This window comes from Nicotiana tomentosiformis, chromosome 7, assembly GCF_000390325.3.
Source record: "Nicotiana tomentosiformis chromosome 7, ASM39032v3, whole genome shotgun sequence".
NCBI lineage: Eukaryota > Viridiplantae > Streptophyta > Magnoliopsida > Solanales > Solanaceae > Nicotiana > Nicotiana tomentosiformis.
The window spans coordinates 66,330,167-66,344,119 of NC_090818.1; positions in this window are offsets into that span (position 1 = coordinate 66,330,167).

Here is a 13,953-nt window from a genome sequence, read left to right on the forward strand (position 1 = left end):
TTTCCGAGCTTCCATTAATTTATTCATGGCGCACTTTCACGTACAAAAACATGGGGTGTAACATAGAACATGCAGAAAAGTTATGCGAATAAGAAGGTCCATGGTGTGGCTTACATGGAGAGTGAGAAGGTACATTTTAAAGTTTCTCCTATGAAGAGCGTGATGCAATTTGGGAAGAACAGAAAGTTGAGCCCAAGGTTTATTGGCCCATTTGATATCATAGAGAGAGTTGGGGAGGTTTCTTATAGGCTTCCATTACCTTCTATCCTAGTAGGGGTACATCTGGTATTTCATGTCTTTATGCTTCGGAAATATCATGAAGACATGTCAAATGTATTGTACTTAGACACAGTGCATCTTGATGAGGATTTGACTTTTGAGGAAGTGTCATTTGCTAATCTAGATCGACAGGTTCGAAAGATGAGATCTAAGGATATTTCTTCTGTGAAAGTGCTTTGGAAAACTGAGGAGCCTACTTGGAAGTCTAGGTCTGATATGAGGAGTATATATCCGCATCTTTTTGCCAATTCAGGTACATTTTTATGTTCATTCAAGGAAAAATGTTTCTTTTAGAGGTGGAGAATGTAACGACTCGATGGGTCATTTTGAGTTCTACTTTGTCGTTTCATGCTTTTAGACCTTGAATAGCCTAATTTGATAATTTATGACTTTTAAGTGTGATCTTTCAAATGAAGCTTGATTTTTTAACTTAAAGGTTGTTAGAGTTGACCATGGTCAACAATCTTGGTAAACGACCTCAGGTCAGTGTTTTGATTTTGATAGGTTTATTTGATGACTTTGTAATTGTACACATGATTGGCCATGGTCCTAGGGGAACCAATGCCATTTTGATGTTTGTTATGAAAGGTTGAATTCGAATTTATGAACTTTGAAATTTTTGAGTTTTGAGGTGCGATTCTTGATTATTGATGTTAATTTGGTGTTCTGAGCTTATGAACGAGCTCGTATGAGGTTTACATACTTGTGTGAATGTTTCCAGTGGGGTTCGAGGGGCTCGAATGAGTTTCGCGTGGTTTTCGACCACTTTTATATATTTTACAGTAGTTACTATATTGCTGGTGCATTGTGCATCGCGAACGCGTAGCTGGTCTCGTGTTCGAAAATAGGAAAATGGGGCAGGGGTAATTTACACTATGTGAACAGGAAGGGAAGCTTGCGTAATGCAAGTGCCTGGGGAAATTGGCCTTCGTGGACGTGGCATCCCTCACACGATCATGTCGGCATGGGATCTCGAGGGCTGGCAGATGGTTCTTCATCACGAACGTGACCCTTGGATCGTGAACTCGGAGGCTTAGGGGGGAAATGCTTTTGCAACTGCGAGGAGGCCTTCACGAGCACGTGGGCCAGTTGGCTAGTCTTACTCGCGAACTCGACCGGTCCTTCGTGAACGCGAAGACTGCCTGATGCCCAGGTAAAAAAAGGGCTCAAAATAAGGATTTTTGAGACCTAGATCACGAATTGTGGAGATTTTTGAAGAGATTTTCATCCCAACTTCATTGGTTAGTAATTTTTAAGCAGTTTTGATTTATTTTCATGAATACCCATAGATTATTATCCCTAAATCTTGTATTTTAAAGTGTAGAAATTGGGGTTTTGGGGAAAAATTATAGAGTTAATTTTGTGGTTTTGGACCTCGATTTGAGGTTCAATCTTGATATAAACTACATATATGGACTTGGGGGAGAATGGGTAAATGGAAATTGATCTTAATTTCGAATTTCGACCATGTGTGCCCGGGTTAACCTTTTGTTGACTTTTCCAAATATGTTAAAGATCGAAACTTTTTTATACGAGGGTAGATTTTAAAGATTTTGTAGACTTATTTGAACATTAATTGGCAAGATTCGAGTGGCTTGCATGCTTGTGCTAAAGGAAAGGCAGTGTTGGAGAGTTTATTCGTGCCGGAAAGAGGTAAGTTGTAAGGCCCCGTAATATTTCATAAAGGAATTTATGGTTTCGTGGTGCCGATATAGGCTTACATGTTTGAGGATTGTACAGTGCGTTGGGTAGTTGAAGAAAATCTTCGGAAGCATAGGGAATTTCTACGGTTCATTCTGCGGTCACATAATTAATCTACGGACCACAGATCTGCCGCGAATTGAAGCAGAGAGATTGTTGAATTTGCAAGTCATTTCTGCGGTCCATTATGCGATCACATATGCACTTTGCGGATAGCATTTTAGTCGCAGACTTTGCATGAGGAAATCTAGAATATGATTCTGCGATCGCAGAATAGGTCTGCGGACCGCAAAACTGTCGCAGACTACGTCAGACGGGTCTAGTTTTTGTACATCATCTTTCGCGACCATTATGCGGGCCGCATATCGATTATGCGGCATGGTGTGCGATTGTAGACCCGGTTTCGGCAAGTTTAAGTTTTGGAAATTTTACCCCATCCCATTTTTATAAAAAGGCTTTGGGGTTCAATTTTAAGGGTTTCATCTGATATTTTTAGAGAGGTGAGAGTATCTTAGAGAGAGAAAGAGAAGACCTAGCAATTTGTTCATCAATTCTTGCTCATGGTTTAAAGGTTTCACAAGGATCTTGCTAGGTCTTCAAAGAGGTAAGATTTTTTTTCCGTAATTCTTCAATTTCGAGTTTGGGGTAAAAGATGGGTGATTGGCAGTATGATTCTTGGGTGTGAGAGTATTATGTATACATGCATGTACCAATAAGGTTTGTGGGAAGATTGTTGAGCTCAAATAAGTAATGATTGGGTTGTGGAATGAAGAAAATCTTGTAGAAGAACCTTGTAGCCAAATTTGCACACCTAGGGTTTGATAACATGCTCAAATGAGCTGAAACCATGAATATCTTCCTAATTTGTGTTCAATTTTGTTATGTCTCAAAATAGATTGGAATTGCTAGGATTTTCGTAACTTTGTAGTAATTTAAAGAAATCTCAAATCGAGGTATGTTGGCTAAACTCCTCTCTTAGAATTGAATCCCACGGTATCCATGTAAATTATGTAAGCCCCGAGATGTTCATTATATAATTGGCTATTCCAAATAAGCTTGTGTTGAAATATATATGTTCAATATGTGTTCTAAATGCTTTTATCATGTTATGTTATCATTTGAGAATGTGTTCAAAGTATGGGTTGTGCATTAAGAATGTTTCGACTTCAAGTCAAGTCCCAACGAAGACTATTATGCCAAATTTTGTGAAACGTATCTATATGCGTAAGACTATTAATTGCTCACATGTGTACCAAAAACCTTGATTTGAAACGCATTATTGTTGTTGATGATGATGATGTTTGAAAGTGAAAAAGGTGAGCATGAATTACTAAATACGGCCGACGTGCCAAGAATGATTTTATAATTATGGCCACTAGTGCTAATGAAATGAAATGATGTGAAAGAAGTATGAACCAAGATGATTGGTAGAAAAGGATGATGTCGATCCACACATCATTGTGGTGAGACGGCCTAGCCGATCGGGTCGTGATCAGATGCCATGCCGCACACATGGTGGTGATTGTGCTGGAAATTGTAATTGAAATTGTGATTGTGGTTGATGTCTCGGATGAGATGACCTAGCCGATCAGGCCGTGATCAGATTCCGTACTAAAAGTACGGCGGTATTGGTATTGTGAACGGTGGCATATTGGTAATTAAGATCTCCCAACATAAGAAATGGAAATTTATTTGAACACTGTCTTGATCCTAATTTGAGGTTTGATGTTTTTTATGTCTTCCAGTGATATTATGATTGTTCATGCTTGTATTATTTATCATTCTATTGAGAGGGTGTTTTTTCATTCATACTAGTACTATTACATACGTACTAACGTCCCTTTTGCCGGGGGCGCTGCATCTTCAATGGATGCAGGTAGTTCCACAACAGGAGAAATTGATCAGTGATAGCGGTACACCCTCTTCCCAGCTTACTTGGTGAGCCCCACTTCATTTTGGGGTCATGTATCTTTTGTTCCTTGTGTACTGTGTTTGAGGTATAGCCGGGGCCTTGTTGCCGGTACTATCATAGTACTCTTTCGTATCTATTAGAGGATCCGTAGACATGGTGTGGGTTGTATTGGTATTGGGAAAGTCAAGATAGTAATGTTGTATGTGTGTTACATCTTCCGCTTCAAACTATGAAAGTTTGTGTAATTTGAGACTTTAAAATAAAGTAACTAATGGTATTGAATTGGTATTGTATACATGATCTCTTTATTGTCTAATTAACGAAAATATGTATTATCATTATTGATAGGTGATTTTGGGTAGAAAGTACCTAATAGGCTTGCTTTACCGGGTTCACTCGGTTGAGCGCCGCTCACACTCTCCGAGTACGGGGTCTGACATAAGTATCTTGCTTAACCTTGATTTGAGTGATTTTGGGTGTAATTGTGTCTAGTTTCTATGTGTTAAATAGTAGCGGCATATAGGCAAGGTAACAAGTGTATACGGGTTTGCTACGGATTGAGCATGCAAGTAGAATGAGTTATTTGCATTTTGTTGCTTCATGTATCGTGTCTTTAATGCATAAACCATATTGTAAAGCTCTTTGACTATTTTTATTCGTTTTAGTAGCCGTGATGAGCTTGTTGTGATATTGGGTAGTAAGACTATTAATGTGTTTATTTTGCTATTGGTGTAAAGTGATGATTATTTCTTATATGGCAGGTTGTGTTCAATCACTCTTCTTGATATTATTTGTGCTTCCCACTTTGCTTGATACTGCTTTACATGTTTATGCGAGGCGAGGAAGAGTGAATAAAATTAGGATGTTTCCGCGCTAGTGAGGTTGAGAGCAAAAGCACAAAGGGTGATGTCGTGCCATCCGTTTGATATATAAGCACAAAGGGTGATACCATGCTATTCGATTGATATCTTTTGTTCCTTAATTTACTATGTAGACTGAGGAATTGGCTATGCTACTAAGAGGACGGACTAGCACGCTGATTGTGAAGACCCGAGGTAGTGTTGCACTCTCATTCACAAGCTTTAGAGTCACCTATCTCATATTACTATTACTATGTATTTTGATTCGAGTAGTGTTTTGTTTATTCTAGACTTTGTACTTAGTGATATTGTAGACACTCATGTACTTAGTGGCTTCAGTTTCTGGGAGGTGTTAGATGGTTGTTGGTTTTAGACTTGGTATACTTATTCTAAGTTTTATCTTTTATTTATGTTATCATGATATTTTACGTTTTGTATTGCCTTTATACTCTTTATTCTTTGGCTTGCCAAGAAAGTGGTGTTAGGCTCCATCACTACCCTTTTCTTGGGATTTCGGGTCATGACAGTACCACTAGTACCTGCCTAAGAATCTGCACAAAATGTGCCAAAGTGTAGTATGAGGACAAAACTACGATATTTTGTAAGTATAAAGTCTAGCCTCGAGAAAGTAGTGACGAAAGGTCGACACCGAAACCTACTAATAGTCCAATAAACAAGTAAAAGCATAAATAGATCATAAGGCATGGTATCATCAAGTATGTACAAAGCTAAAGTCATAATAAATTTGGAATTCAAGCATGTTTTTTGGGCAAAAGAGATAGAATTCAATGTCAGATACCTCGATCCTTTTCATAATTATGATATGAGTTAATCAATGCTTTTATAAAAGCTACTAAAAGAATCTAGGATGCAAATGCATGGTCATTATCCACTCTCAATACCTTACAGCACAAATCATATGCCTGACACTGGCCAAGTATCCAAACTAAGCACCAATCTGGGTGCCTACCCTCACAAGGCTGACTTCGGAGGGACAAATCCATATCAAAGCTTTGTTGCAGCGTGCAACACCATCCAATCATAATACCATCAATACCCAAAAATTAATACACGTTCACAATGTCCTTAGTGTCAAAATCCTCAACTTTCCTCAATATCCAACTTTTCAACTCATGCATATCCATATGAGGCGATATGATAAACATGCACCATGACATAATAATAAAAGCAGATGAATATTTACACAAATAAGAGAAGGCTATGGATAACCATGTAATTAAACTTTCATAATAGTTCAACATGCTTATTTAATATTCTTATGTCCGATCATGATACCAAACATGAGCAAAATGAGCCAATAGCCACTAAATCATAGATCAAGTAGGGCAAAAATATGACTACCACCAAATCAACAATATATAACCCTAGGCATGGTTTATAATCAAATATAAGCTTCATCACATAGTCATGAAATAGAGAAAATATGGATAAACAATTCACATAGTCCTCGCAATTGGTGAGCAGGAGCTAGTGCCTCGATTTGCAGCCGCTACTAGAGGTAGAGGTTGGGGCAGATGTAGGGCTGGAGACCAAACCAAGGCGTGTGGAGTAGTACCCATAGATTGAGCACTTCCAGCTACTCATGCTCATACTAGAGCCACTTTTGAGGAGCCACCTATAGATCTAGAGGAGGACAAAGTTCCATATCAGGTTGTTCTACCGGGACTAGCTCAGATTCTCGAGGGTCTCATTGCTATTCCAATGCTTCTAAATACTGTGGTCCATATTCTGAGTTACTTCGACAGTTTAACATAGGCCGAGATAATTCCTATGGTCCAGCTAATTCTGAGGATGGATGGGAAGAATAGACCCACCCTACTCACACTCTAGAAAAGGCCGCTACTATATTTTAGACTTTGGGAGTTTCGGATGCTCCACCTATTTGTGTAGTTCGGATAATTACTGCAGCTAGGCCGGAGGTTAGGCATGACATGTTTATTAATAAGTAGAAGAGGATGGATCGATTCCAAAAGTTAGACCATCCACATTTTAATGGTGATCCCACAGTTGATGCCCATGATTTCTTGGTTAGGTGTCATGAGATTTTGCACAATTTGGGCCTTATGGAGTCCAATGGAGTTGATTTCACTACTTTTCAGTTAAGAGGGCTAGCCAAGAGATGGTGGCAAACATATGAGTTGGGCAGGTCTGCAGGGTCACTTTCTATCACTTGGACTCAGTTTTATACTCACTTCCTGGTCTACTCACCGGGAGAGATAAGTTGCATAGTCAGTTTGAGAACTTACAACATGATGGCATGTTAGTCACTCAGTGTGAGATGAGGTTGAGGATTGTCTTATTATGCAGCTTTCTTGATTCCAACTGAGACTAATAAGGTGAATAGGTTCATTGAGGGGCTTAATTTTGGATTTAAGCTTAGTATGGCTAGAGAGACAGAGACCGGACTGCTTTCTAGCCTATAGTATATATAGCACAAAAGATTAAGCACATCCATGTTCAGGGGAGAAAGGCGATGATGAATAAGAAGCCTTGTTATTCAAGAGGATTTAGTGTTGCCTTGTCTAGAGGAAAGAGTTATTTTGGTTGAGGCTACTCTAGTAGGCCAGTTCACATAGCACTTCAGACTTCTTATGATACTCCAGACATTCATGCTTCTCACAATGCTCGTTCAGGGAAGACATCCTACAAAGCACCTCCACCTTATTATTCTTATGGTGTTTATTCTGGTCGTCAAGGTTAGATCCAGTCCTAACAACCATGACAATAGAGAGGTTGCTTTGAATGTGGAGATTTAAGGCATCTTAGAAGAGATTGTCCTAGACTTCGGTGTAGTGTATCTCAGTAGAGTACTTAGACTCTGATTCCAGCCCCAGCTGACACACCACCTACCCAGCTAGTTAGAGGTGGATGCTAGCTAGCTAGAGGCGGAGCTCAGTCAGGTAGAGGTCGTCCTAAAGAAGAAGGACAGGCCGGTAGAGGTCAGACTCATTTTTATGCTTTTCTAGTTAGACATGAGACGGTGGCATCCGATGTATCATTACAAGAATTGTTTTACTTTATCACAGAGATGCTTCAATATTAATTGATCCAGGTTCTACTTATTTATATGTGTCATCTTGATTTGTATTATATTTGGGTATGTCTTGTGATTCTTTGGATATTCTTATTTATATGTCTATGTCTATTAGAGATTCTATTGTGGTGGATCGAATTTATCGGTCGTGTGTAATTAATAGTGTAATTAATAGTAATATGTGTACGACATGATGGTTGATCTCTTATTGTTGGACATAGTGGATTTTGAGGTGATTCTTGTCATGGATTAGTTATCTCCTTATCATGTTATCTCAGATTGTCACGCCAAGACTATGACTGTAGTTATGCCAGGTTTGCCTAGATTAGAGTGGAGATGGTTACTTGGTCATTCTAAAAGTAATGTGATTCATTTTCAAAGGCTCGATGTATGGTTGAGGAGGGATGTCTCGAATATTTTGCTTTTACTCAAGATTCTAGTGTTTAGGCTCCTTCTATGGATTCGATACCGATAATGAGAGAGTTTTCGAAGGTGTTCAGTATAGATTTGTCAGGTATTGCACTAGATATGGATATTGATTCTTATAGTAGCTTGGTTCAGGGAACTCATCCCATATATATTCTACCATATCGCATGGCTCCAGCTGAGTTTAAGGAATTAAAGGAGCACAAGAATTTCTTTGAAAAGGGTTCATTAGACCGAGAGATTCTCCTTGGGCCACACCAGTGTTGTTGGTGAAGAAGAAGGATGGTACTCTAAAGATTTGCATTTATTACCATCAGTTAAACAAGGTTACTATCAAGAATAAGTATCCATTACCTTGTATTGATGATTTGATTGATTTGTTTTAAGGTGCTAAGGTGTTCTGTAAGATTGACTTGAGATCGGGTTATCATCATGTCAATATTAGGGATTCGGATATCCCTGAGACGGCTTTTGAGACTCGTTATGGTCATTATGATTTCCTGATAATATCATTTGGTTTGACTAATGCTCCAAGCCTTATTTGGGAACTTTTTTGATTATGTTTATTGACGACATATTTGACTACTCTCGTAGAAGGGAGGAGCATAAGAAACATTTGAGGATTCAGCTTCAGACCTTGAAGGAGAAGCAGCTTTATGCAAGATTTCTATGTGTGAGTTTTATTTAGACTCAGTTGCATTCTTGGGTCACACAATGTTTGGTGATAGTATTAAATTGTTCCCAAGAAGATTAAGGTGGTTTAAAATTGGCCTAGACCTACTACAGCTACAGAGATCAGGAGTTTCTTAGGTTTGGCAGGCTACTATAATCGTTTTGTAGAGGGGTTCTCATCCATTGCAGCTCCATTGACTAAGTTGACTCAGAAAGTTGTTCCTTTTTTATGGTCCGATGAATGTGAGGAGAACTATCGGAAGCTCAATTTTGCTTTGAATAAAGCCTAGTGTTGTTGATGCCTATAGGTTCAGGGCCATACACGGTGTACTATGGTACTTCACATATTCGTCTTGGTACGGTGTTGATGCAGAAGGGTAGAGTGATTGCTTATGCATCACGACACTTGAAGCTCCATAAGAAGAATTTTCCAGTTCATGATTTCGAGTTATCGGTGATTGTTCAGGCACTTATGATTTTGAGGCATTATTTGTATGTTGTTCCATGTGAGGTTTACACTGATCATCGCAGTCTTCAGCACTTATTCAAGCAGAAAGAGTTACATTTGATGCACAGAGGTGGCTTGAGTTGCTTAAGGATTATGCTATCACTATCATGTACCATCCGAGTAAGGCGAATATGGTAGCAGATGCTTAGAGTTGAGAGGCAGAGAGTATGGGTGTTGCACCCCATATTTTTATACGTGAGAGCACGTCATAAGTCCATTGATGTAAGCTCAGAAATAAGATCATCTTTGAAAGTACATAAAGTAAGTTAATAATGTAACCTTGGAGGTTACAAATATTTAAGATCATGGATAACAAGTACCAAGAGGGTCGAAAGACTTAGAAGCTAAACAAATTGAAGAAAATAAGTTTCGTCGAATGTCTACAAGTTGGGAATGTTATAACATATACTTTTGGGGTTATACTAGGGTTCTTAACATGATGAGGAATTTAGTTTCTGAGTTATTTCAGTCGTATGATAGTCGTCTGTTACATTTTTAACTCAAGAGAGTTGTGGAACAGAAGTTGGCAAAGGTCATCACAAGTTACATTCATAATGTGTTGAATATTAGGTCAAATATAGCAGAGCTTTTCTCCTAATATACTTAGAATTATAGGATGCTCAACATGTCAAATTGAATATCTGCGATTCTAGTTTCTAATGCATTAAACCGTTTGTCGATACGACCTCGGAGTAGAGTGATATTTGTAGTTTTGCGAGACTGCGTAGACTGCATAGGTGACAAGTAGGTATGTCACTGAAGCTTTTTGAGCAATACATTTCGCATGGTATATGATGTCTTCTTGGGACATATTACATAACAAATTGAAGGTATTTGAATGAAGTTTCCAACACTCTTAACCGTTCCTTCAAACGACATCCGGATAAAAAGATATAAGAGTCGGAAGATGGGCCAATGCTAGGGTGCCAAGCTAGCTCCTCTTTGACTTTTCAAAAGTTGATATATATAGGTTTTAAATCGTCTTTCTCTTATTTATTCATCGAAAACGACCGGAGATCCCCCATAAACTTACCCTTTAAGCTATCTACAAAAGTTTCAAAGAAGATTAGCATCCGGGGTACGAAATCAAGAAGCGATAACATTAGAACGATCCCTACGACGTAAGTATCGCTATATCGCCTCTCTTTTTATTTGTAGTTTGAGTTTTGGAAGGTACTTCATAGTTAGGAAAACACATATTTTCTGTATTTAAGCTTTTAAATATCAAGGAAGGTTGATAAATTAGTTTCCTAATAGTTAGAACTCACGGGACGATGATCGGAAGCCGTGAGTTCGATTTATTTCACTTTTAGTGGACTGTTTTGTAGTCCACTCATGTTGGCCTATTGTGCTGCTGATTTATGAGATTTGGAAGGATAGAGGACGTGGAGAAACACTACATGTGGTAGGGTAGTGGGCTGGTATCTCGTCGTTACAATTTTAGGCTAATTGATAACTTGTTGATTGGGTGTGTTATGGTATATTTAGGGTTTTTGTTGTATTGATGGTCCCGAATGGTAGTTGGGTTGTTTTTGAGTTGCTGATGTATTGTGTTTGTATCTCACCTATGGTAGGCTTGAGGAAGAAGTAAAATCAGGGGAAATGCTGCCCATTTTTTTTAGAATCGAGTTATCGTTTGAGATACGTGATATACTAGCGCCTTCTAAGTTGTACATATATTTCTTTGTTATATGGTTGGCTCACTAATTGTCGTACGCTTGTTGCTTAGTTGCATTGAAAACTAGATGTATGTTAAGGCTATCCCTCCTTTCCTTTGGCATTATCCATATGATACAAACAAAATGAGCGAACGTGGAACTTTCACAAATGACTAAGCTCTTAGAAGTACTAGGGGTGCCTATGTTCTTGATTCCCTATATGTCCTATTATTATATCGTCTGTTCATGGGTCTAAAAAAATACGTAAATGGATAAAGTTTATCCGAAGACATATTGATCTAATGACATTCCGAGAGATCTTAATGACTTACTTCATTATGCATTGCATTCACTTATACATGTACATTGACCCATGGCCAGATAGCATTATATATCCGTATATTATATGTATAAGGGGTATGGAAAAAGGTTATGGCGTTATATATGCACCACCACCTAATCGACTGATATACGTTGATAATTTAGCCCACAAAGGCCGAGATGATATGATGGGATGCCCTCAGAGGCTTGATGATGTTATGTACGCATATACCTATGAAAGATATGACATTTATACGCATATGCATGACATTATAAATATTCCATGATTCACAAAGCTATTCAGACTAACAGGTTGAGTTCCTTACTCCATGTTTCTTTTATGTCTTTTATATACTGCTTTTATACCTTACATACTCGGTACTTTATTTGTACTCACATCCCTTTTGCCTGGGGACGCTGCATTTTATGCCCGCAAGTCCTGATAGACAGGTTGACAATCTTCCTAGTAGGCTATCTACTCAGCGAAAGGTGTTTGTGCACTCCACTTGCATCGGATTTTCCTATTTGGTCAGTATGATTTGGACATGTAATTATTAGTATGGCGCGTCCCTGTCCTGACCTTTATGACATTTATGTACTCTTAGAGGCTTGCAGACATATGTCATGTATACAGATACTTGTATGGCCTTGTCGGCCTATGTTTTGAGTGTACAAATGATCATGTAGGCCTTATAGGTCCGTATGTCACATGTATAAGTTTCCATATCATGTTGGTTCGTCCTATGTCTAGTATTCCCTTATATTTTATTCCAGTTATCTCATGACCACCCTTCTGGCCCACTTACCTATGACTGTATGATAAGAAAGATATGTTACGTTAGTACTCGATTGCGTAAGTTACCGGGTGCCCGTCGCGGCCCCGTGATTTGGATCGTGACAAAAGTGCTCCGATACCACTTTTGTCATAACCCAAACCGATGGGCTATGACGAGTGCCCGAGTTCTACCCACCGAAAACCAATGGCCTCACACGACCAATGGCAATAACTAACATAAGAATCAAGTATCATATACACCCATATGGTATAAAGCAATAAGAGAATCAGAAGGTAGATACAAGTTTCAACAAGTAAAAGAAAGCAAGGTGAAGAAGAGTACGAGGTACCCAGTTAGTAAAGATTATCAGTTTTTACAATTCAGGCAGAGAAATATAAGCATTTTGAGTTACTTTCAACAGTAAAAGAGCTATATACAATTGACCACACCCATCTCAATTATTCCCTATGGGAGCTAACAGATATAGTTTAGGAGAATGATAGGATATCAGGATCCAGCTGGGGTTAGAGTAACCCAAAATAGTGGATGGATTGTTATCATTATCTAATATTTCCGAAGGGTAGTGCAAAACATGGGAATAGCTATCCTTGTGAGATAGCCAGATGGTGCACTCTAGTATAGTACAGTCATATATAAATACTAGAATGTTCAAAAATTTCAGAAGATAGGCAATGGAATCCTAGAAGGGATAAATATTTATGTTAGTATGGCTCATGTCCCTAGTCAAGAGAGGATATTAGGCAACCCGAAGAGATAGCGAGACGAAGCAAAGGAAGCTAAAAGTGAAAGAATGTTTTGTTGAAGTTTTCATAATAAAGTGATAGATAGAAATATTAGTCAGAGAATAAGAAGAGAGTAAATGAAGAATTATGAGTAAGATGTGATAAATGGGTGATAACGGTAAATCAAAATATGATAGACTGACAGAGTCTATAGTCAAGTGAAGGAAAAGACAAGAGGTGACAGGCCTTGAGAAAATAAAATTGTATAAGCAACGAGAGTAACCAAGAGTTGGGTAGCAAACCTAGTAATAATAAATCGAAGTAAGTGTTATGGTATAGTATAACCTACCTAGATGTATTACAGCCATAAGCATAGATAACCGAGGCTATGAAACAAGCTATAGCAATGGTCGTAAGTTCGACAAAGTACCGAGCGAAGAACTTCAGTACACCTATAGATTCCTAGAGGGACAACTTATCATAGTTCTATATAGGTTCAAAAAGTGAGCACAAAATATTGACTAAAACTTGGAGGAAAAAGTAGAGAAGAGTCACGCATAAAAGGACAGAGTCATACAGGCTGCATCACAGAAGGTAGCAACAGTGATGAGATTGGAAAGTTTTTGACCACAAGTCGTGGTGTGAGAAAGAGGCCTAAAGGGGGGGAATGCCCTGGCCTTTGAATTTACTCACAGAACAGTTGCCTAGATGGCAAGGACAATATTAAAGTATTCATAAAAGCTATATGTTATGAGACTGATAGGCGCATCAATCAACATTCGAGGACGAATTATCCAAAAGGGGGAATGATGTTACACCCCATATTTCCGTACGTGAGAGTACGTCATAAGTCCATTGATGTAAGCTAAGAAATGAGATCATATTTGAAAGTACATAAAGTAAATTAATCATGTTACCTTGGAGGTTACAAATATTTAAGATCATGGATAACAAGTACCAAGAGGGTTGAAAGGCTTAGAAGCTAAACAAATTGAAGAAAATGAGTTTCGTCGAATGTCTACAAGTTAGGAATGTTATAACA